The sequence below is a fragment of the Ursus arctos genome, unplaced genomic scaffold (genome assembly GCF_023065955.2).
Source record: "Ursus arctos isolate Adak ecotype North America unplaced genomic scaffold, UrsArc2.0 scaffold_11, whole genome shotgun sequence".
NCBI lineage: Eukaryota > Metazoa > Chordata > Mammalia > Carnivora > Ursidae > Ursus > Ursus arctos.
In genome coordinates, this window is record NW_026622775.1 from 6,225,400 (window position 1) to 6,241,288 (window position 15,889).

General features: G+C 38.1%; 1 long non-coding RNA gene across 1 annotated transcript in view; it reads left to right on the top strand.

Moving 5' to 3' along the window:
• LOC130543328 (uncharacterized) overlaps positions 1–15,889 on the top strand; it is a 127,501-nt gene that overhangs the window by 48,306 nt on the left and 63,306 nt on the right. The window contains exon 2 of the long non-coding RNA XR_008958598.1: positions 14,730–14,806. This is a non-coding gene — a long non-coding RNA (uncharacterized LOC130543328). The remainder of the gene's footprint in view (positions 1–14,729; positions 14,807–15,889) is intronic.

The following is a 15,889-nucleotide window of genomic DNA, read 5'->3' on the forward strand; positions in this document are numbered from 1 at the left end:
AATTTGGTTTGGTTTGGACCACATGACGTGTTTGAAAAAAATTGAATTTGGATATTTTTTGGTGACAGACCTCATGCTTCCATTAATTCTACTCAACTCTTTGTTACCACATCTGCTTAGTTATTGGAAGTGTTTACATATGTGACTCCCAAATATTATTCCACTTTATTGCTCTAGTCTCATTTAACCCCTCCTCCGAATGGAACTTTAAATTGCCCCCAAACTTTTTTTTTTTTCTCACTATTAAAAACAGTCCTTCTCCAACCCTCCTTAAGTGTCTATTCTGTTATTTCTTTAGTATGGCTGTTTAGAAGTGAGATTGTTGAGTTATGAAGTATTGCACATTTCACCTTTCACAGACACTACAATCACAAAAAAGCACCTGTTTATATTTTCAGGAGAAGTATATGAGTCAAATTTCCCTACACTCTTCACTCATGGGTTGTATTAACTTGTGAAATTTTTTCCATTCTGAAAGGTGAAAGAATTATTATGGCTTTAATTACTATTTTTTAAAATTAACAGTGAAGTTGACTGCCTTTTCATATGCTTATTGGTGTATGTATATATATTCTGTGAATTACATAGTCCTACACTACACCTACTTTTCATTTGGATTGTTTGTTTGAAATGTAAAATATTAACCCTTTGCTGTAAATATTGAAGACAGTTTTTTTCAGTTCTTTGGTTCTCTTTTAATTTTTTATTGCAATTCCTGGCCTATAAGAGCTTTAAATTTTTATATAATTAAATTTCTCGTACGTGGCATTAACATTTTTTCTTTGTCTTTGCAAGCTTGAAGGGGAATTCATACCCACATATGTTGTTGTTGGAAATGTAACAGTACAAGTAAGCAACAGTAGAATTAGGCATGCTGCCCCCCAAAAACCCCCAAGCCCACCATGTATATGTATACAGCAATATTTAATGCTGCATTAGGCATAAGAATAAAACCACATTTTTTCAATGCTCAGCAAATATTGATCAAGCATATTTGAAAGTTTGAAACTGAATATCCAAATTTTCCCTAAGATATCCTTAGTAAGTATCATGTGGTATGGAAGCCAGTATTCTCTTGGAATTTTCATTTTCAATTTATATGTGTTTTCTGGAAACAACAGAAAACATACCATAACATTACCTCTCCCCGCTGTATTGTTGTATTTAGCAATGTAGGGATTCAGAATAGCTAGCTGGGGATTAGAGAGAATGAAAATGAAATCTCCAACCAGAGATTCTTTTCCCAGCTCCTACTTTTATACATTTGACCTATGAATAGAACTGATTTTGCTTAATTCTACTTTCTAGTCTGTGATAAAATTTTCAATGTTAGTTTACCCACACTAGGTATCTTGTTTGTAATTGAAATTTCAACCGTAGTAAAACAGTGTAATGTGGATTTATTTTGAGGATGATACAATGGCCTAAATTAACATAGCCATGGATTACAGAAGTTCTGAATTTTCAGCTTGGAACACTTTATACAATCTTACTCCTTAATGATTATGGAGGTTGTTGTGGGTTTAGGGGGGGTATTCGCTGGTCTTCACTAGGAGTTCTGATTCAGGGGTCCCTTACATAAGGAGTCAAATGTAAAAAGAGCACCACTTTTAAGTGTATGTTCAAATACTTCCTACCTCATAATTCTGGAGCCTCTCTCAATGTTGAGTTTGGGACTTCCTGCTTTGAGTTTGGGACCTACACATTCAGGTTTTCCTGTAGAGCTCTTGCAGCTCTAAGTCAGACTCTGAAACCCTGTTTTGAACCAATTGCATGAAGAGGATTGAAGGCTAATATCACTTGCTTGGTCTAAGCAGAGCAGAGAGGCCAAGGTGTGCCTGCAAAATTAGGTCTGCTTACCCCACAGGGAAAGAGTTAAGGAAGAAGCCTGCTTTTGAGACACAGTCACCCTGCCCATTAGTAAATAAACCCAGTGAATAGAAGACTCTGGTCAATTGGATTAGCAACTCATCCTTTTGAACGTAGGGATAGGAGTGTAGAGTGGGTCAGAGAGAGAAACCAGAAACATCCTCTTTAGTGATTATCCATGTGGGCCTAGAGAGGGGAAGCCTTACTTCTGTGAGCTGAAGTTGAAACATTGGGAGAAGAGCAAAGATGTTTGCTTTAACAGCATCTGCAAGGCTGTCATACTCTTTACATTCATCTTGCACAATTTAAGTTGAGCATTGCCCCAATCATCAAACAGGATGTTAATCTACAAATATCTCTGGAATGCTGTGCGAACGTTTTACCGTGTTGACACTGACACCTTGCAAGTTGTTTTTCCAACTGCCACAATAGTGAGCACGAACAACAGAAGCCCTGACTATACTATTCTAATTAACTGGCAGTTGGGTATTCGTTATATTTCATGCAGGTAATTATATGCTAGATGCTCTGGGGACACAAATATGGGTACGACCGGGCACTGGCTTGATAAAGGTCAAAGTCTGATTCAGTTAAATGTATTTCAGGTTGCCCTGCCCATTTGACTACTAGGTCTCCTGCTTAGTGTCCCTACACTTCAATTTCTTCAGCTGTGAAATGGGGATAATAAAATTATATAAAGCTTAAATTAGGGTATAGAGCGCATTTGACACTGTGCCTAGAACTAGGTAAGTGCTCAGTAAATGTTTGCTGTTATTATCATTACTGTGATCGTGACGACTGTACTGCTACTGTCCTACTCTTGGGTAGTTTATGAATTACTAATTGCCTGTTAATCTCATAATCACTCATCTGAGAAATAGAGCCAAAGTTGTCGTCTGCTGTGAAAGTTGCCATGGGACCTTGCTATCCTGATCACAACTGATTGAACCAGGAACTGGTACCCATCACCAATGGTTTTGAGTTACTATCATCCTGACATACTTTCAAATAGTAGAACTTTTGTCAGCTTTGAAGAGACAGTTAACGGTATGGGTGGGCTTGGTCATCTTCAGCACCATGTGGCTGTGTAACCATTTGTTACACCGATCCCACACATATGCTCCTAAGTTCTGGTGCCAGACTGAAGCTAGTCCATGCCTTCCTCACAGTAATACATGCCCAATGGGTTCCGTATCCTACCCACACAGCTCAATGGTCTATCTCACAGGCATTGCCTTAACAAATATATTTATTCCTCGTTGTGTCTTCAGATCTATGAGTGATTGAAGCACACAGGGTGGTGCGGGAGGCAGGTGGATTATGGCATACCATTTGAGACCTACCTCCTTTGCCTAGGAAAGCCACATAGAACAATGGATCCCAATGTTTGTGTATGTTTGTGTGTGTGGGGGGGTGGAGCAGGGGATGAATGTATCAGAATTACCTCCACTCGCACCCAACAAGACATTCTGAAAATACCACTTAGATGGAAAGCCAGTGAACTACTCAATTAAGACTATTTATATTTCCCCCATTAAGGTTCAGGATTGCTTCCAACATGAAAAGTATAATTGTTCTGACATGTAGAGATTTATGAGTCTTTACCATTCAGGTTAAAGCTAGGCTGCTGAAATACAAGAGATCCTATAATGCAGTAGCTTAAAAACAAGGAATTTTATTTCTTTCTCACCTGAGTTCCAACATGGCTGGAAGCTCTCCTCCTTGTGTTCATTCAAGGACTGTTTCTCATAAAGTCATTTTTCTGACAGCTTCTACGGTACTGTCACCACCTGCATGGACTTTGCTGAATCGCCACCACATCCCTGTTTAGGCTGGTGGCAATGGGAATAAGAACATGGAGGAGGCAAGCTCACTGCCTTAAGGGCTAGTTCCGGAAGCGATATGGCCCCCTTCAGTTCTATTGGTGAGAACTTCATACATGACTACTCTTAACTGCAAGAGAGCCTGGGAAATGTAATATGACGGGGCAGCCAGGTGCCCAAAATGGGGGAAAATGATTTTTGGTGGGCAACCAGCAGTCTTGTCATCGAATCCTTGTTGAGAAACATGAGGTATACAATTGTAGTGTCAAATATATCTGTGACCAAAGCACAGTTATAAAATTTCAGCTCTTACTGAATTCTATCTATTTTTAGATAAGAAAAGGTTTATGATTTATGAAGATTAGAACTCTATACTCCATTCATTCGTATATATGAATACACACACACACACACACACACAGTCATAAATGAATCTTGATTAAATTTCAGGTTGATATTGCAATAAAGATACTGTAAGAACAGAACACCATGTCATGGTTGGTGTAACGTAAGGCATTGAAGGGTATGATTTGGGCTACTTGGGACTTTGTGCCAGCACTGTCATTATCTGCATAACTTTGTCAATGCATTTTACCTTTCTGGGCCTCATTCTCCAAGTTCTGTAAGGTTTTAACAGTACAGTTCTGTCCTATTAATTCTACCTCCAAAACATATCTTAAAACCACCTGCTCTTCCACTACTATATCACCCTTGTCCCATCTCCTTCCAGAGTCTATAAATCCAATTCCTTTTCCTTTCCCCCCCCATCTGAGGCTGTTCTCAGATTTTTCCCCAGGGACTTTTTTCAGTTCCTAGACCACTCCGAGTCCTTCTTTCTCAGAACCCCTGCACTCACTGGTCCCCCTGACTGTATCTCTCTCTTGTCTTTGTGTGACCGTGTCCTCCTCATCCTTCCGGGCTCAGCTTTGATGTCACCTCTTGTAGAGACTTTCCTGATCACCCTGTCTGAAGTAGGCTTCTTCCAATGTTAACAATCTCAAACACAGAGGAGGTTAACTTTCTTCAATCATATTTGGTAATTATCTTCTTTATACATTTGTTTATTTATCCTCTTTCTGTTTCTCTCTTTGCACCATTAGCCTTCGGAAGAGAAAATATCTGCCTTATTCCTCCTTTTAACTCTGTCAGTAGGCACACACCTCAGCACCTAGTAAGTACTCAGTAAATATTTGTTGAATAAATTAACATAGAACTTTACAAATGAATGATCTGATAGTTAAAACATAATTTCATGTATTTAAAATAAAAAAGATTATATGTTAAATTTTAGAGGAAAGATATTAAAAAGAATACATCTGTGAGCCCTGTTTTAAGATGAAAATGATTTCATAATACGAATTCCTTTCTTTTATTTTGTCTACGTTGTTATTTCCTATGTACTGTTCCATTTACCTTTAAATACTCTCTTATTTAAATACTTTCTCAACCCAGTTAAGATGGGAGATTTTGGGGAGAGAATTCATTATTCTTGGGCCTTCATGTTGTTTTGTATAATTTTAATCACGACAGCCTTTATCAAATCCATGTTTATTTAAATATTTATTTCCTTTTGCATATGTTAGGATTGAATATGTTGTTTTAATTAGCGGCGCTGCTTTCTTGTTGCTAGATGTATTGCTTTGGCATTCGACCAAAAGCAAAACAGAATCAACTCAGTGTAATCTATGGCGAGGGAACTGAATCTCTCTGCACAATGGCGTTTCATCAGCCGGGAGCTGGGAGATGGCCCACTTGGCCAGGCAGGGACTGTGGCCTCTACAACCCGTTCTCCCCGGCAGTCAGAGCTGCCATTTCTGGTTCTCCGACGACACTCTTTTTGTCCGCCCTTGGTTTAGCCTACAGCTGGATGACAGGGAAATAAAATAAAGTTGGAGGAAAAAAAAACTGTCGAAAAAACACATTCCTTTAACAAGTTTCTGTTCTGGGTGTTTCATAAGTGGAACATCAACCGTCTCAGACTCTGTAATGAGAGTTCATCAGATAAATGTACACGGAGAATAAAACGAATCACACCATTGCTGTGTAGGAGAAATGGCAAAAGCCTTTTCATGAGAGCTGCAGGGTACTGATTGTTCGCTGGCTATTACTCCTATAGAGCACCGGCTGATTTCAGCTGGGTAAATTATCCTTGTATTTTATTTATTGACTTCCTATTTCACAGTTGCATACCAATGCCCCTCTAACAAACACCGTATTTGTCGAGTTCTTTCTCTGCCAAGGCACAATGGGGATTTTGTTTCAAAGGCAAAAATCGCAGTTTCATTATTGTGCAAGATATGGATACTATATTATAATTTTTTTAGAGAAAGGAAACCCTGAATCTGTAATATACACAATGTTTTTAAACTCAACTCTTTGCCTCTTTTTTAAAGCAGGGCGATTGAAAGCTGAAAAGGGAGAGGGAGAGGGAGAGAGGGAAGCTGTTTCCCCAGGACACACCCCCGGACCTTCATCCAGCAGTGAGGTTTACTGCATGGAAATCTATCCATGCAAGAGGGCAAATGGTACACCAGAGCCTCATCATAGTAGCATTCTCTCTTGGGTGCAGTTTAGTGCAAGGCATGGCCTTGTAAAGGTTCCCACTAAAACCCTTTCATAATGTCACTGGGGTTGGAGTCCTATAGATATGAGACACCCTGACGTCAAGGAAGCCTTGCCATGGCCATTTATAGATTTACTCTAAATTTTAGGTTTGGGGGGCATATTTCTTAGTACTTACATGCATATCACTAAGTGCTTTATACACTACACATTAAACATTCTTATTCAGGACATTTCTTGAAAGCAGATTAATTTTCATAAGACAATGGCCTTATGTTTCTATGTGTAATGTGTCTGCAGACCTTTCCTGTTAACGTTCCTGCTTTGTGTAATTCCAAGTAATGTGATAGAAGGGTCTATTCTAAAATTATTTGCAAATGTGAAAGTCACGTATTTTGTTGTAGGTTTAGGCAGGCAGCTGACTTCAAGTTTTTTAGGCATATGGTGATTTTTTCTCTTTCTTTTCTTTCTTTCTTTTAATATCTAGGAAAGGAAAGAAGATGACAAATGCCTAGAAAACAAAAATCACTTAAGCTTTTAGAGTCTAGACGTAAAAGTACAGAAACAAAATGATTAAAAATAGCTTGTTGGCAAACTCAGCTAAGATTTACTACCCCCTCTACTTCATCGTGGTATTCATATTGGGAATTGTAATATTCTTCTTTTTTTTTTTTTGGTAATATTCTTTTCATATGGGAAACAAAATCAAATGCATTGGGAATTAGTCTGATTGAAAAACATTTTAGGACAATATGTTTATTATTATTCATTTACAATAGCAATTACAGCCCAAATTTATAAATGTGTAGCTTGCAAAATGCCATTTGGATATAATATGGCGAAATTGAAAAACCACAAAATCCTTTGCTTTATAACAAATTCACAATAACTACAAACTAAGCTATGGCTTAGTGTAGACCACTGTTACCTACATGTAAAATAAAAAGAAAATGAGGTTTGGGGAATCTTTATGCAATAGATTCTGTAAGCCAATTTTTATTGAAGATGGCATTTTTTTTGATACAACATTCGTAGTAAAGCGTCTATTACTATAGTAGTGATTATTTTTTTAAATGTTGAGAGTTTGGGCCAAGAGCGAGAGTTTGAAGACAACTATAAGATGTTTCCTCCTCTCCAAAGATGGTACTTAATCGTGTAATTCTTTTGGCTTTTTTAAAAATTGTATTTTATATATATATATATATATATATGTATATATATATATGTATATATATATAGTATTGTATTATATATGTTTATATATAGTATTATATACATTTATATGTGTATAAATATATATATTTGTATAATTATATATTTATTTTAATTGTAGTATAATTACATATGTTTAATCATATTTTTAAATTTTAGTATATGCACTGTAATTTTAGTTTCTCTTTCTCATGTGTATGTACATAAATGAATATTACAATCACCCTTTTCTTTTTCTTTTTTTTTAATAAAGATTTTATTTATTTATTCAACAGAGATAGAGGCAGCCAGCGAGAGAGGGAACACAAGCAGGGGAAGTGGGAGAGGAAGAAGCAAGCTCATAGCAGAGGAGCCTGATGTGGGGCTCGATCCCATAATGCCGGGATCACGCCCTGAGCCTAAGGCAGACGCTTAACCGCTGTGCCACCCAGGAGCCCCACAATCACCCTTTTCTGAATCACCTCCTCTTTATTGACCCACTGGTAAACCTGGGCCTCCTAATGGATGGAAAAAAGAGGAATGATCTTCCTCAAGTCAGAAGGTGTTTGAGGAAACCTTATAGGTTTAAGCACCTGTCAACTCACGCAGCAATGTTAATTGTGCCGCTCGCGCATGGGTTGCATCACGCTATCACCTATAACTTCTAGGACTCTACAGTAGCTTGTCAACCACATCCCCACAGCCTGACATATAGAGTACACACCCTACAGTATAAGGACACACAGAGATGCCAAAAAGCTGAAAGAAAACCTCACATATTAGCATTGTGTATCACTCTTGGGTGGTGACAGAGACTGTGGAGACTATTTCGTGTTTAGTCAGGGTGAGGCCAGGAGGAACTTTTCATGCCTTTCAGTTTGTCAAGAAATCTTCATGAAGAGAGAGGCTTTTATGGAGGGAGTGGAGTCACTAAGTTTGCAGAGAGAGACTGTATCAGCCATAAGGTACGTGGTCACAAAGATGGCTTCCGGAGAGCAGAGTAAGGAGGTTAGACAAAGAAGGACGGCAGTAGCTTTGCTTACGAGGAGTAGCGTGTTAACAGAATAAGACTCCTGCCTGAGCTATCCCAACAGAAGAGATTTTGAGTAGAAAAACGACCTCTACGGGAGTGTTAAGGATCAAACCGAGAGAAGTGTGCCTAGATGGGAGAGAGAGTCCAATGATACAACCCAATTCTTGGAATTAAAACGAGGAGACATTCGAGATGTCAAGAAAGATGGGAAAGGCAGTAGAAAAGACCAGAAGGTGCACTGAAGTAGCTGTAATACCAAACAAGGAAGGGAGGAGCAAAAGCTGGGGTGGAGGTGGGGCGGTGGGGGGGGGGGTATCTGTGCTCCTTATATGCAAGGAGAGAGTGAGTCTGGTTTTTTTTTTTGGGGGGGTCAGAAGGTGTGTGAACTCATGTGATTTGGGCCGTGAGGAGTTAGTTCAAAAGAACTACTAAAATGTTTCTCTTGGGATTCAGTGCAGGCCACAAGGAATTGATAACGCCTCTAGAAGCTATAATTCGCTCAACTGAGTATGATGGACTCCCTACCCCAGCGCCATAGCCGCTTCATAGCCGAAAACACATCTGAGGCCCCCACTGGCCGTTTGGTCCAGTTCTAGGCCCCATGCAGCCAAGCTTTTAGGACACAGTTTTCAAAACTATATCAACATCTTTCTGAGGCATAGCAATCATGTAATCTGCCTGCAGAATTATGTTACTGTGAAAAGCGATGTCTTAAAACCCATAAATTTGCGACGTTAGAACGAGTCGTTTTTTATATCCTTTATGAGCTAAAAAGTGCTCAGGCCCGTTGACAAAGCAAAGAAATGGTGTCAAAAATAATTTTAAAACCTTTTGACCTATAAGGTTTAAAAGAATTAGGCACAGATTCTTTGCTTTAAGCCTCTTGGTGACAAGAAATATGGGACCCTGCCAGACCGTTTGATTGACATTAGCGTTTGTAGTTTCAGCTGCTAATACAGTATGCTTCTTGTATATTCTGAGTGGGTAAATATAGAAGACTATTTGTCACCTGGGTTGATGGATTACAAATTAGTGAGACAATGTGGTTAGGGTTCTGAAACATAAATGAAAAGTCAAAAATCTTATATTACTTACAATACAATGCTTATGATTTAAGATTAGTTCTTCCTATTATGTTAGTAGAAACGGTTGGGTTTTAAAATTAGCATGTTACTCATTTTTTAATCATCTCTTCCCATTATGCAGTTATTTGCTACAAGAATGCATCAATTAAGTGTACCAAAAACACTGATTAGGATGAAGGACTTATTATAGATAGCTGCATTTATTTTTAAATATCATGATTCAAGTATCCTAAAATTTTTCCACTCATAGGACCTATGACTAATGACATGTTTCTGCACCCAAACAGAGCTTGTTGTTTTCAGTACCTAATTAGTGATCAAGCTTGTTGTACTCACTTATGCTTCGAATAGTGGTGTTTCTGAAAAATCTTTCTTGGTCAATAGCCCTCTAATAATATTGATTTCTCTTTGTACAACATTTTGAATGTGGTAAAGTGTTACAAGTGGTATAACATAATTTCAAAGCGATATCAGGAATGGTTCAGTAATTAATATTTTCAAAGAATCATGCTATTCAAGATGAAAAGATTATTAAGGTGATATTACTGAGTCTTTGGACTTTGAAAAGAAAATTTGCTTTGGAAAGCACATTATCACCTTTTAAGACAAGAAGCAAAATTGGCATTTTTAGCATGCTACTCTTATCTTTATTTGCTGATAAAGAAAGAATCCAGAGTTTTTCCAAACTTGAAATGAAAGGCTGCGGTGAGGTTCACATTACCCAATCTTAAAAGAAAAAAACCATAAACGGATGGGAATGAAATAGAAACGAGAGCCTTCATATCTTATTTTAGAATGTAAAAAAATGTATTACTCTTCTAAACAAGACATAGCATATGAAGTATATTTGTTTTCATCTATGTAATTAATACAGGACTGTATTGGAGTACACGAAAGTGTAAAAGTTAATGTTCTAGAACTATTGCTTCATGTCAAATACTGTCATTTCATAGTAGATATTCAACTTATTTTTGAGTTGGTCATTCTTTTGATATCGATATTTAAAGATCATTTATATTACATAGGAGTAAACACACTCAATTTTTAATTCAAGTCAGACAACTTGCGGTTTGATTTAAAGAACTGTAGATAGAAGCAGATATCATTTTTGCTGAATTTCTGTCATGGTGTATTTGTTACTCAAAACTACTTGCATCTGACAGTATGTGCTATCAGAATAATGGAGAGTTGGGCTTCGATTTTATAAATAAATTATAATTTAATAATTTGAAATATACTCTATTTTAAAAACCAGTACCATATAATTTAGAAGTCTACATCAATAATATGTAGTTGGTAAAATAAGAGAGTTGAGAATTCTTTAATGCGATTTTATTCTTTCCTGATAAATTATTTTTATGTGCTATAAAAATTCTTTTATATTCTTGTCCCACACTCATAGCACCATAACCCAGACAAGAATACTTAATTGCTACATTACTTGAGTATCGGTTTGGCTTCTTGCCTGTTCAGAGAAATGCTAGATTCGTTTACAAGTTTAAGCAGGATGGCTGACATTAAAAGTACCATACATCTTGTTAATTGTTGCATCCAGAAGCTATGTGCTGTATACGGGGATTTCAGGCAAATGAGGGTAAACCAGCAAAGCTAGTGTAGCTCAGAGAACAGTTTATTATTTGGTTTTGCAGAAAGAATCACTCCTTGGATGTTAGAGTTTTAAATATATTACAGTCCAGTCTCCTCATCTCGTGGATGAAGAAACGGAAGTGTGAGGTGAGAAAGTGCTACAGTAAAGGTCATGTAATAGTGAGGCTGGTGACAAGACCCCAGAGCAGTGCTGTTCTTCTCACACGTGGTGTGTGTGGGAGGGTGTTTACTAATGGACCAGGATAATTTAACCCAGCATTTCCTGGGACTCTGTAGTCAACATTCCTGATTCACTTCACAGAAATATTACACTCTATGTTGCTTACATTTATTATTTTTGGGGATACCTTTAACAATAACAACAACAAGGACAACAACAACAACAAAGAAAAATAAATTTTTAACTGAAAGGGCACAAATCATAGCTCTTTAACCTACACAGAATTACGGACACCGAAGGAGCCACCTCAGTCTTTGCTCTTGACACAATGATGGTATAAAAAGTGGAGGGAGTTATGGGACATTGCCAGTGGCATTGCCTCTGTAATCTTTAAGGAGATTATAGTAGAAAATATTTCTCCTCTTATCTTTGCCCGTAGAGGATGCCTTTAAGAAGATAAGAATCGATGATGTCTCATATTTATATAGAGCTGATTGTCTAAATAATTTGAAGGTATTTAAACATCATTTAATTTAATGGTTTCCAATAATTTGACACAACTCTTCTGAGAAATATAACACCAACAGCCAGACCACTCCAGGGGTGAAAGCCTGTAGAACAGACTTTTCTAGCTGAGGTGAAGATTTAACCATCTAGAAATCAAGAAATGAAGCACAAGGCCAATTATATGAGGCATAAATCAAAGCCTGTGTGGTCAGTGAGGAAAAACCTGTTGTTAGTACTTGTTATTGATAGTGCTTCTTAAAAATAGGGATGGAAATTCCCATTGATTTACTCATCAGTTTTGGGGTTTTATTTTTTGTGGGGTTTTTTTTTTTTTTGCTTGAATTATATATGTTAGTTATTAAAATATTATGAAATGCAAAATATTGTTACACAAACATAAATGGTTGCCATTTTAATATAATATCTTTAAAAATATTGTGAAAAAGGTTAATTATTCCTTTGGGGCTAGCGGTAAGTCTAGGAGTCAGCCTGTGCTTCTAGATTTCTAATTTATTGTCCTCTTTCATTAAGTTCTAAGTTTAGGTGCATTTTATGACACATGCAGAAATGAGGCATTTCCAGGTCTGGAGTCCGAGGAAAATGAAAAGACACATGGAATGCTAATAAAAGTATGAACAAGAATTTCAAAAGTCAGTCAAGAGCTCTGATGTCAAATTCATTGAGGTCACTGATATATACCATCATTAATGGTAACACTGGCATTATGAAAAGTGCTCTTATATGTGAAGACAACTGTCACAAATTTTCAGGCAATTTTTGAAAATACAGTTGTGTGAAGTTTCCCATGTCTGATATTTTAGATTTTGGTTTGAGAATTATTTTAAAAGAACATAGGACAATTCAATTACTGGATTGGTATTTGGACTATTGGACTTACTCAATATTCTTCATGCAAAATCTAAATCCAGAAGTAGAGATTCATTCGATATCTAATAGGAGCCTATATTAGTGAAAAAATCTAATATTAGTGAAAAAAATCAAAGTTAGGTCAAAAGCAAATCAAAGCCCAAATTAAATCCAATTTAAACAAGCATTTATTTATTGCTTTTGGTATGTACAATTAAATGTGATAATTTCTGCCAATTAATTGAAGCAGTCTGACATCTGAGCCAATGATACATGTACTCAATTTTATGTGAGAAATTCAGGGTTTTACAGACTAGCAAAGTAAGACTTAGTAAGAAATACATCGTAATTAAACAAGTATACCTTGTAGGAGGAACAGTCGCACCAGTGTATGAAAATCTAGTTGATTGTTGACTAGAAAGTCAAGTTGGTGATGGTTGATTTTAATGTATCTTTGTCCTGGGTGATGTGCTGTACAAATGACTACTGTATTTTATTTTATTTTATTTTATTTTATTTTATTTTATTTTATTTATTTTATTTTAATATTTTATTTATTTATTTGAGAGAGATTGAGAGAGAAAGCACAAAGGGAGAGTGAAAAGGAGAAGCAGACACCCCGCTGAGCAGGGAGCTCGATACTGGACTTGATCCCAGGACCCTGAGATCATGACCTGAGCCGAAGGCAGATACCTAACCGACTGAGCCACCCGGGCACCCCTATATTTTAGATACAATTCATTTACATTTATCAAACATCCTCAGGGTGAGGCACTGTGAGGCCTCACAGAAACCACATATTTAAACCTCCAAGAACAGCTCTGGGAAACAGACAATTTTATTCTAAGCTACATTTTAGAGTTGAGAAAATTAAAGCAAAGGTAAATTAAGTAACTTTTCCAAGGTCTAAGATTGTCTTCAAAGCCAGAATTGGATGCCAATGTCCCTTTTCTACTCCATCACACAGTGTTGAAACCCGTTTCTCTGTGACTTAATGAAGGAAACATCACAGACTTTGTACAGAGCTCCCAGTGATACTTTGATTAATGAATTCTCCAGGAACAAAATTCTTTCATAACAATAACATGTTTTTGAAAACCCTCCTTGAATTTTTTGCGATGTGATAGCAGAAATTGCAGCTGTGTATGACAAAAATACCTCACTGCATGGTTTCTATTTGCCTTTTGCTCAGCTGAAGAGAAACAGGGCCAGAACTGGATGGAACTCAGAGCCTTTTGAAAGTCATTTCCCCCTTTTACTCCACCGTCTATTACGCAGTTACTTTGTACCAGTTAGTGTGTTAGGTACCATGTGTTCTTTTTTTTTTTTTTTTTTTTTTTTTAAGATTTTGTTTATTTGTTTGACAGAGAGAGAGTACAAGTAGGGGGAGCGTCAGAGAGAGAGGGAGACGCAGGCTTCTGGCTGAGCAGGGAGGCTGACCTGGGGCTCGATTTCAGGACCCTGGATCATGACCCCAGCTGAAGGCAGACGCTTAATGGACTGAGCCACCCAGGCGGCCCTGTTACTCCTGTTTTTACCGTTTCCCATCCTTCCCTCCCCTGTCCTTTAAGCACCGGGTCAGGCCAACTCACAGGGCCGAGTCAGGAGTCAGGAAGGAATCTGCTACCAAGCAACTGTATTTATTGACTGAGAGACAAATGCACTTCATTTTGAAGATGGCTCCTGGTGTTGCCTCAACCAGTATTTGTAGTTTCAAATCCTGGTCTGTGTAGCGCAGACTCATTGCTGAACTTGTAAAAAGGCGTATCCCTGAGCGCCACCTAGATATTTTAAATCGCTCTATTTTTAATTATCACCCCAGTGCACTGCACTTAAAGAAGCCGTGCCTCTTGCTGGGAAGGCTTTTTCTCTGTGAACAGAAAGTGGAGATCAGGTAGGAAGCCTGATGGAGATAGTTATGTGCAACAAAAACATCCCAAGAATCATGATTTTATAGGCTCTCCAAGCCCAGATGTATGCTGTTCTTCCTTCTTTTATTCATTCATTCATTCACTTTTTTTCAGGCATTTATAATTTCCTGGCAACCATGGATGAAGAAGCAGCCTTTGCTCATAAAGAGCTCGCAGTCTAACGGGGAGACGTATGTATCATTCATATAAACAGTATCTGCATGAGACCCAGACAAGACGGGCTCCGGCCCTGGCCTGTGTGCTTTAGAAAGTCCCACTCCAGTCTCTGCGTTGGCTGTGCCCCTTCCCGTAGGTTGCGGCATTTGGAGAGCAGAGGGAATGTATCAACTAGAGTTTGTCCCTCTGTCCAGATCAAGCATTGGACTCGAAGTTCTCCGCACTGTCCTTCGTCCCGAGTACATTTCCGGGACTGTGCCACTGGTACGCATGCGCACACGTTGGCCTGAGGGATGGTCCTGCGGTAGCTGTTTGCGGGGTAGTAGATGGAGCTGGGATGGGGCTGGGATGTCCACATGTGTATATGTGAAGCCATGTCAGCGTGGAAGGAAGTTTGAGGAAGGAGGTGTTTAAGAAGAGAAGTCTATGTGATGCTGGGGCGGGAGCCGGCTCTCCCAGTGGGTCACGATCTGGCTGAGAACTGCAAGGAGTTCCAGAATTCCAACCTTGAACTCAACTATCTAGAAGATATATTTCTCAGGGCAGAAGAAGAGAATATATTTTAACAGCTTGTCAGCTTGGTTTGTAACTTTTAAATTTTCGGATATGTAGCAAGTGGGCTTCTGTTTGTGTTTTTGCTCCAGGTCTTGAAAATATTAGGAGAGAGCTATAATTGAAATTAAGAGAGCCCTGAGAAGAGGAGTCACCCAGTGTGGGTGAATCAGGTGACACTGGAGCTAGATGTTGAACCATAAATAGAAATTATTTAGGCAAGATGGATGGTTGGAAGCTATCCAGATCCTGAAAGGCACAAGTGCATTTAATGTGTGAACAAAGGCAAAAAGGCAGCACACTGGGGGTGTGTTTGAAACATTGTTTAGCTTGCTGGAATGTAAGGTGCAAGTAGAGCAGAGTTTACTGGAAAGCTAGTAAACCGGTCTTCAGGTTCTCTCATTTGAACAGTCCCTGATGAATTCTAGGGGTTGCTGGAAGTTGCAAAGGTTTTAGGTAGAAAGGTTGGCCAGGTTGCAATCCGGAACCATTTGTATGTAAACATTTCTGCTTCATTGATTAGCAAGAGCTCCAAGAAGGGGACT